This window comes from Tupaia chinensis, unplaced genomic scaffold (assembly GCF_000334495.1).
Source record: "Tupaia chinensis unplaced genomic scaffold, TupChi_1.0 Scaffold000042_1, whole genome shotgun sequence".
NCBI lineage: Eukaryota > Metazoa > Chordata > Mammalia > Scandentia > Tupaiidae > Tupaia > Tupaia belangeri.
The window spans coordinates 2,398,083-2,406,916 of NW_006159497.1; the positions used below are offsets into that span (position 1 = coordinate 2,398,083).

At 41.8% G+C, this 8,834-nt stretch overlaps 1 protein-coding gene across 1 annotated transcript in view; it reads right to left on the bottom strand.

The window, feature by feature from the left end:
* The window catches only part of RBFOX1 (RNA binding fox-1 homolog 1), a 1,649,671-nt gene that overhangs the window by 1,312,042 nt on the left and 328,795 nt on the right, over nt 1–8,834 (bottom strand). The gene's annotated exons all lie outside the window — the stretch shown is intronic.

Here is an 8,834-nt window from a genome sequence, read left to right on the forward strand (position 1 = left end):
TGGCAGAGCTGTGGCCCCATTTATCACGTGCCATCTACATTCCAGGCATTGCCTTAGGGACTAGAAATAAACATACAGATGATCTAAAGATATCTTTTAATTCTCTCAACAACCCAGCAAGTTAGAAATCACTTTTCCATTTGACATGCATGGAAACTAAACCATCTCAACCAAAGTGACGCAAGCTAAAAAGTGGTGTGCCGAGGTCCAAATCTAGCTTAGCGATGGGAAACCCTTCCCACATCTCCTCCAAACATGTCGAGAAGGATTTGGTGGCGAGGCAGTCTCATTCTCTGGGTCTTATTACAAGCGAGCAGAGCATATGCCATCACCCTTAGGACCTGCCTCCCAGAGACAGAGTGACTTGGAGAGCATAAGACCTCATTCCTTAAAGAATGTGAACACGTGTCTGTGTGCCTACACCCCATCCGTTTACCCTCCGTCTAACTTTGATCTATTTTAAGAGAAGGCCCGACCAGACAGATTCATAGCTCCTACTCACTCAGCATTCCCAGACTGTTAAGAGGAAAGTTAATTTTATAAAACTTCTTTTTTTTTTCTTTTTAAAGGTGAATCCATTTTGGGCTCATCACTGTTGGTGACGATGCCTTGGCCAAGCCCTCTCGCTACGTGCTGCTGTAGACGAAGAGGTGAGCGCCCCGTGCATGGTCACACACCCACATTGGTATTTCTCATCATAGTTCTGGACAGGGGTGGGGCACAGCCCAGCCCTGCACAGTCGTTCCGACGGCCTGCTCACGGCCATTCCCCGCACTGTCCACATCCCTCCCTCACGACAACAATCGAGGCTGAGGGAAACAAAAGATCAACCCTTTTCACTCACAAGGAATCTCTTGGCTGTCCTCTGATGCCCGTGGAGTTGGAAAGTGCAATTCAGGGTGAGGCACTGCACGTAAAGATGTTTCCTCTTCAGTTATGAGACCAGACACATCACATCCAAGACTGGAGACCTCAGTGGGCCACAGAGACCCTCCATTGGACCGTGTGTCTCCATCAACATGAAAGTGTGTGCACACTGCTCTCGCACGCCCTCAGACACACTGGGGGGAAGGTCCAGCTGAAGGTACCGCCCAGTGCCCAATGAAAACTTGATGAAATCTGCTTAATCAAAGACTCCTGGCCCAGCCATGGGGGCACATGCACACACAAACATACCAGAGGCCGGGGCCACTGCCAGAGGCCGGGGCCACATGCGAGGCCCAGGTTCTGACCCTGAGCCACCCTGAATAGTCTGAGCATAGAAACTGGTGCCAGTAATCCTTGCCAACTGCGAGGCTGCAGCAGAGGAGCACAACTGCAGGACCCTGTCAAAAATATCTGTTTCTACCTCATTAAAAATAAATAAATAAAGAAGAAGCCTCCTTGGAACGATATCCCCTTTGGCAAGGTGGGTATTAAAAATAAGAAAGCTGAGGTTGCACCAAGCATCTTTAATGTTGCAGGGAGGACAGAGAAGAGGAAAAAGGGAAGAGTACAAGGAAGTGAGAGAAAGGAAGACAGGGAATAAGGGAAGGAGAAAAGGAAATGTAAGAGAGAATACAAAAACTTTCCACCCTGGCAAATCAAATGATGAGCTTTAAACAGGTAAAGTGCCTACACTGTTTGGGGAAAGCACTTTCCAATTCTGCCAGTATCTCATGAGCACATCATTTGAAAAAGACCCTATTTTTCTTGGCTTGCAAAGAAGAGCTGGGCTTCTCGGTACAGCAGGGAACAGACGCTGTGGCATAAGGATGGGGGTGGGTAGGCAAAGCCTTTCTTCCCCTTCCAATGGCGTTCTGCCATTGTTCAGATGCAGAATACAGGCTCCTACTCCACAGAGGGCACAGGGAAGGCTTCTTGGGGGAATAAGCTTATTTGAACTACACTCGTGTCTTTCTAATTTTTGTTATATTTGCTTTTTATCGTATGATATGATTACATACTTATATTCAGATACTTCACCTATGTAGACCTACTTTCATTTAATAAAACATCGCTTTCATTTCCTAGGCCAAAAATATCACAGAATCAGACAGACTTCATTAAAAAGTAACAAGAGGGTCTGATTTTACATGGACACAATTATTAGTTCTGTCACTGGGTGTCACTGAGCAGAGCGATTGATTTCTATGTGAAATCTGTTTCTCCCTTTAGCCTTTTAGCTAAGCCCCGAAGTATTTTTCTATTCAATTTTCAGAAACTTTAAAAAAGGTATTTAGTCTCTCAACTGTTTTGTGGTGGCTGTTCTTATTGTTCCCTTCAAAAATGTAACACTTGTTCTTTCCAGAAACAACCTCAATTCAACTCTATTTAAAATGGCAGAAGTGGGACCAACGGATGGTATAATGGTTACGTCACTGGCCTTCCATGTGGTTGACTGCGGTTCAAGTCCCTGACCCCATGGCTTAAAACTCATACCAGGCATGAATACATGCATACCCAAGAGCCTGAGAGGAGAATGCAGGACAAGAGATTCTGGCGTGGCCATTCCCCTTCGGGGATTTCTCGCTTTCTATCAATCTGGCAAGTGCATGCACATTATAGCAAAAATCCCTCAAAATAAATAAGTAAATGAATAAATAAATAAATATTAAATGGCGGTAGCGGGCCACCATGTGGCATGGAGGTTCAGGATGGCTTTGCCGCCTGAGTCCTGGACACTGTGACTTGAAAAATCACTCCAGGCACGTGTGTGTGTGCCCAGAATCCCAAGAGGAGAATGGAGGAAAAGGGATTGCTATGTGGCCATCCCCCTGGTGGATGATTTCTCACTTTCCCTCTCTCTGTCTCTCTCTGGCAAGTGCACATGCCCTACAGCAAAAACCTTTAAAAAAGAAAAATAGCAGTAGTGTAAAATTCAGGCCATTCTAAAGACACAATTATTTAAACAAACTCATGACTTCCATCCTAGAAAAGCCTTAGATCTCTCTCCCATGCCTTTGACAGTTGTTTCTGTCCCATTCTATGCGTCATTGGTCAACTTCCCAATCAAAGATTTTGGTTTAAATATCTGAATGTATTTCTCCCTCAATCCTTTGTTTATACCATTGAACTGCGCTCAGTGATATCAGAAGTCGCAGACTTCCACTACAGATGCTTTGTTAAAGTTTATTACACAACCGAATACCACATGATGAAAAAAAATCTTTAAAAATAGGATGAAGTTGAGAGTTTCCACATTTTCAAGAGAAGTAAAAACCACGTTTGAAGCCAATTGAGCTATTTAATGAGGCAGAGGCAGAGGCAGCGTTAGAGTTCTTTTAACTTAAAAAATGATCCTTCTGGTGGAGTTTCCAGTCCACGAGGAGAAATGCACAAGCGAGCCTCAAGAGACCCAGCTGATGGTGCCAGCTGTAGTTCAAGGGAGGCCATGCCAGGGTGGCAGGTGACACAGCTTTGTGTCACGTGTCACACAGTTACACGGGGACTCAGCAGCATTTGGGAAACAACTAGTCTGTTTCATTTCTGTGCCCCTTCTTGCCTTGACCTCACTTCCTCAAATTCTAGAGTAAAGGGCAGTGAGATCCCACTACCGATCCGATGTTTGGCTTTACCGTGAAATCTAACAAAAGATAAACTCTGCATTTCCCCCACCATCTCCTCCACGGACATCAATAACAGGAACTTGAGATTGCCAGTGACCTGAGCGGGACCATAACCAGTCACCTTCTGGTTAAAGCCATCAGTATTCTAGTATCCAACCATGAAGCCATCCATTTACTCTGCCCTCTACCGTAACCTAATCTAATTTGCACGTTGTAACAGAAAGCTGCTGTCAGAGAGCATCAGGTAAACTTAATTTCATAAGTCCTGGCACAAAAATGTGCAGGCTGGTGCCAACAGTGACATATGAGCAGGTGGCCTCATATTGGACAAATTTAGCACCTTGCCTAAGTCTAGGAACCCTTGACCATGTATTATTTATGTATATTCAATTTTATGGAAATTCCCAGAGTGTTCGGGAAGCAGATGTAAGCATCAAGGTGCTTAGGAGGCTTTTGTCTTTTGTTACACGTTGCATCTCAACAAATGAGGCAGAGGAGGAGAAGAGGTCTTGGGGAAGGGTGGATAGCAGAAACTGAAGGATTTCACACAGAGAAGTAATGTAGTCTATTATCTGAGGGCTTAGGTAATTTTTATTTACTGTTGGGTGTGTATGCTTGGCCAGGAGAGAGAGGAAAAAAAAAAAAAGTGAGAAAGCATGGAGGCACCATCATGCCACGATCCCTTTTCCATTCTCCTTTTGGGATTTTGGGCACACGTGCACATGCACCCAGTGTGTTTCTCAAGCTAAAGGGTTAGGGAGGGATTCAACCACACAATTGACCATGTGGGATTCAGTCATCCTAACCACCATGCCACTAGCTGGCATGGTTTTAGTAATTTAATTTTGGGTTTACTTATTTATTTTGGCAGGAATTTAAAAAAAAATTATTTATTCATTCATTTATTTTAATTTGACCAGAGACAGAAAGAGAGAGAGGGAAAGTGAGAAAGCAAGCCACCGGGTCTGGGAATCAAACTGTGATCAACCATGTTGGAGTGTTCAGCACCTTACCTACCAAGCCACCAGCAGGATTTTTGCAACCCAAAACAATACTACATGAAAACAGTCCTGCCTGTGCTTTTCATGAAAGGTCATGTGTTGCAATCATTCGGACTTGATTTCTGATGACTCAAGAAGGGTTGGTTTCAGTTCTCTAGAATATAAACTCCTTGAGAACAGGGGCTTTGTCTGTTTTATTCTCAGCTGTATTCCCAACTCAGAGAACCATATGTAGCACTAGGAAGTTCTTAATAGGGGTTTGTTAAATGAACAAATGAAGAAACTAATGGACCAATGAGTGAATGAAAAGGTTCTTATGATCCTTATTTATTTTCCTTTCTTAGTGTTCCTCTAGCTCATTGATTCTCAGTTCTGATTACATACAAGACATACCTGGGGGAAGTGTTTAAAGAAAATCTGATACTTGTGTTCCTACTCTACACATGCTAATTCAGTTGGCCTGGAGCAGATGGAAGTATTCCAAGTACTGGCAATGGTCAAGCTCCCAAGTGAGTCTGCTGAGATAGGTTTTAGGACCACTTTTCCTGCATGTTTCTAGCCTTGCTCCGGTATCTAAGGGTCTTGACTACACCCATTTGTGAAATTTATCCTCTTGAGTAGAGCTTCTGGCATCAGAATCTTTGCTCTTATCTCCTCAACACGGTTCCTATCCCTTTTGATCTGCCTCAGGAACTGGAATATAACCTGATTCCATGGCTTCAGCTACCTTACCCATATATAGTTGATATAGTAGGAGGTGAGAACATGTTGCAGAGAGGAGTGGCTGAAGAGGAAAATTTTAGACCTGGGGAATGGATGGTGATGACTTGCCTGGTCATGTCAGGGGTCCTTTCAAATGCAGGCTACCTGCCTAAAGGAATAAAAGATAAAAGGGTGCGACAGGATCCCTTCAAAGCAAGGATTTAGATCTTTAGGTCAAATCATTGAAAGAATCCCAGTCCTCTGAAACCACAGATGACACACACTGCACACCTGCAGGGGGTGCCATTTGCATGGCTGACTGTGAGCAAGCAGTTGTGGAGCAGTGGTCCTTTTCCTGGTCATCTGAGCAGAACAAACGGACAGCTTCTTAACACCAGAGCACACTTTATTAAAACCCATGATGAACAGATGCATTTCTGCAAGGATTATTTCAATTACTCCCCAAATTTCATAATCTACTTCACAAAGGTTTTGTCAAGTTCTCAATGGGCCATCCCTCACAGGACTGTTACAACTGCATAACAGTACAGGGAGAAACTGAGTGGCATTACCATTTACCAAACAAACAAACAAACAAACAATAACAACAAAAAGAGAAGAGAGTTTCAATGTCAACTCTAATTAAAAATTTGAGGTATAAGGTATAGCTGCATCTATCTAACACTTGAAATTTTTTTCCAAACATAGTGTGGATAATCTGTTTCTGAATGTTAAAATAATCTCAATAAATTCGATAGGAACTGTTGATCCTTGTAGTGCCCATGTAATGACATTAAATATATGGCCGATAACAGTCCTAATTGTCTTTGATAGAATGCTGACTCAACGTGAATTCTTAAGGCGCGTCCCTAAGGCAGGTCCATGTAGGAAGAAATTCTGTAAAGAATATTACACAATTACATAAAAGTATCAGAAAGTTTTTTCTTCTTCTTATTTTCATTATAAGGCACAAGCTAAAATGTATATGCCATATTTTTTAATTGAAAGAAAGAACAGATGCAGACTGGAAATAGTTCATAAAGCCAAGGAAATGAACTAAATTGAATGCTACTCAGAGTTAATAATTCACATAATCACACGCAGCACATTGAAAATAAGCAAAACTGTTCCTTGTGTTCTGTAATCACTACAGTCTCTAATTAACAGTTAAAAGGATGGTGTTTTTGAAATCTTGGAGGACAAGATCACATTCCATTAATTTAATGATCTAATATCCCAATGTTCATTTTAAGCACTGGATGAAGTTTTATAATTTCTATAAATACTATTAAATGGTGTCAAGTGCATTTTTTGAGCTCCACTGACTTTTCTTGACTTAGATATCTCCATAAAGCACACATAGTAGGTCGCAAATCCTGGCTGGCTTATTCCATCCCTGATCCATTTGGGCTGGAAGGGAGTAAAGACTACAGGATTGGTAGAACAACTTCAGAGCAGAAACAGCCAGTGATTGAAATAGAAGACCGCAGGACGTGATAGAACATTGCCTTCTTTTTGGTTAAAGTGATTTTCACTGTATCCACACACCAGTAGCAAAACAAGAGTTCCTAAAAACATGTGGTGAACAAGAGACTTAAAATTTGTTGCAAATCCCTCCAGGAGGATTTGCATGTTCTAGTTACTGCAAATCCTCCTATCAAGTGGCCCAAAAGATTCACCTTCACTTAGTACTGAAGACCATGAATCGTCTAAAGACCCATCTCAGGGACAAGCTGAACATTTGCTATTTATTAGTGACTAATTCCTTAGAGCTAGGACAGGAGAAAACTCAAACCAAACCAGCTACCATTTGCAGACACTGATAGAGAGAAGGGATAAAAAAGGAGAAAAACAGACTCTATTTATCTCAGCCTTGGTACTTTTCATACATTTGAAATCTATATGCCCCTCTGGCATTTGAATCTTCAAAAAGCAATTCCTTCCCTCAATCTCCTTACCCAATAAAAACAGGGAGGTAAAAGATATTTTTAACCACTCTTCTCTAGGTTAGTGAACAAACAGGCAATGAAGTATAGCAATGGATAGACTAGCTCTGGAATCCGTAAGTCCTGATCCGAATCCTAGCTTCACATCTTACTAGTGTTGCAAGCTTGGAAAAGGCACTTAACTTCTCTGATGTGCCATTCAGTGAAACAAATAATACTCTACACCTCTTACCATTGGGAATATAAGACATAATCACCAAAAGCACTAAGGATGGAGACTGGCACATAGTAGTTGCTCAGTAAATGGAATCTATTTGAATTATTAATAATGACACCCCCAAAAAGAGACTTTTCAATTTGATTTTTACCTAGGGTATTGATTACTGAATTTTTAATCCAAACAAATGTAAGTACCCTCAGTGACAATTACATTTAAGTTGATAATTTCCGATCTTTTTCTAAGATAAATGAGGCCTGATAATAGCTCTCTATCTCCACATATCGAGAAAAGATAAAACGGGAAGTGTTTGCTTAACATTTTGAAGTGTACACAGCTGATTTTGTCACACGGTCTTCTGATGCAGATGTTGGTATTTCTCCCTTCTACACATCAGGGGGCTGAGGTTCATAGAAGTTAAACTACTTCTTCATGGCCACAGAGCTGGAAAGTACATCTAGGCAGCTCGAGACATTCTTCATCTTTACACTAGCAATAGGGTTTTGTCTTAGTCCATTATTGTGTTGCTAACAGAAATATCTAAGACAGAGTAATTTATAAAAAAAGAAAAAAAGGTTTATTTGGTTCAGGATTTTGGAGGATGGAAAGTCTAAAGCATCAAAACATGGCTGACAGAAGAAAGGAAGTCAGGCATGTGCAGAGAAAGAGAAAGTGAGAAAGAGGAAACAGATTTTTCCACTTCCTCTGTTATTCTTCTCATGCCCTCAATTGGATGGTGCCCTCTCATTAGGCCCTAATTCTAAAAGGTCTTGCCATCTCTCAAAGCCATTACACTGGGGACCAAGCTTCCAGAACACAAAGCTTTGGGGGACAAACCATTATTTTTTTTTTCTTTTCACCCCCCCCAGGGAGGATGGCCATGCTGCAATCCCTTCTCCTCCATTCTCCTCTCGGGATCTTGGGCATGCATGCACACGCACCCGGCATGAGTTTAAGCCACCAGGTCCAGGACACGAACTGCAGTCGACTACGTGGGAGTTCAACGACATAGCCATTATGCTAACTGCTGGTCCCAACAAACCATTATTTAAACAATAGTAAATGTGGAGAAGTTTCTGATGCTGTAACTACCATTGGGATTTTCTAAGGTCTTTGGATCCCATCAATTTCCATCTATATTTGTATCCAGTATACATTACAGAACTCAGAAAGCAGAAAGCAAGAACTTATGCAGTCCACCTAAACCCAGCAGGAAAGCTAGAAACTTTCCAAAATCTAGAGTTTTTTCCATTTCTAAACTCTGGGAATGGAAGTGCCCAGAGTAAATAACTCTCCCTTCATACTCACTGCTAAGCTGAGTGGTTCTAAGTCTGGGAAATAGTGAAAATATATAGAGAAAAATGGTAGAATTTCTACCAAAACTCAGCTACATTAAGCACAGACTTCTCAATCATCTGGC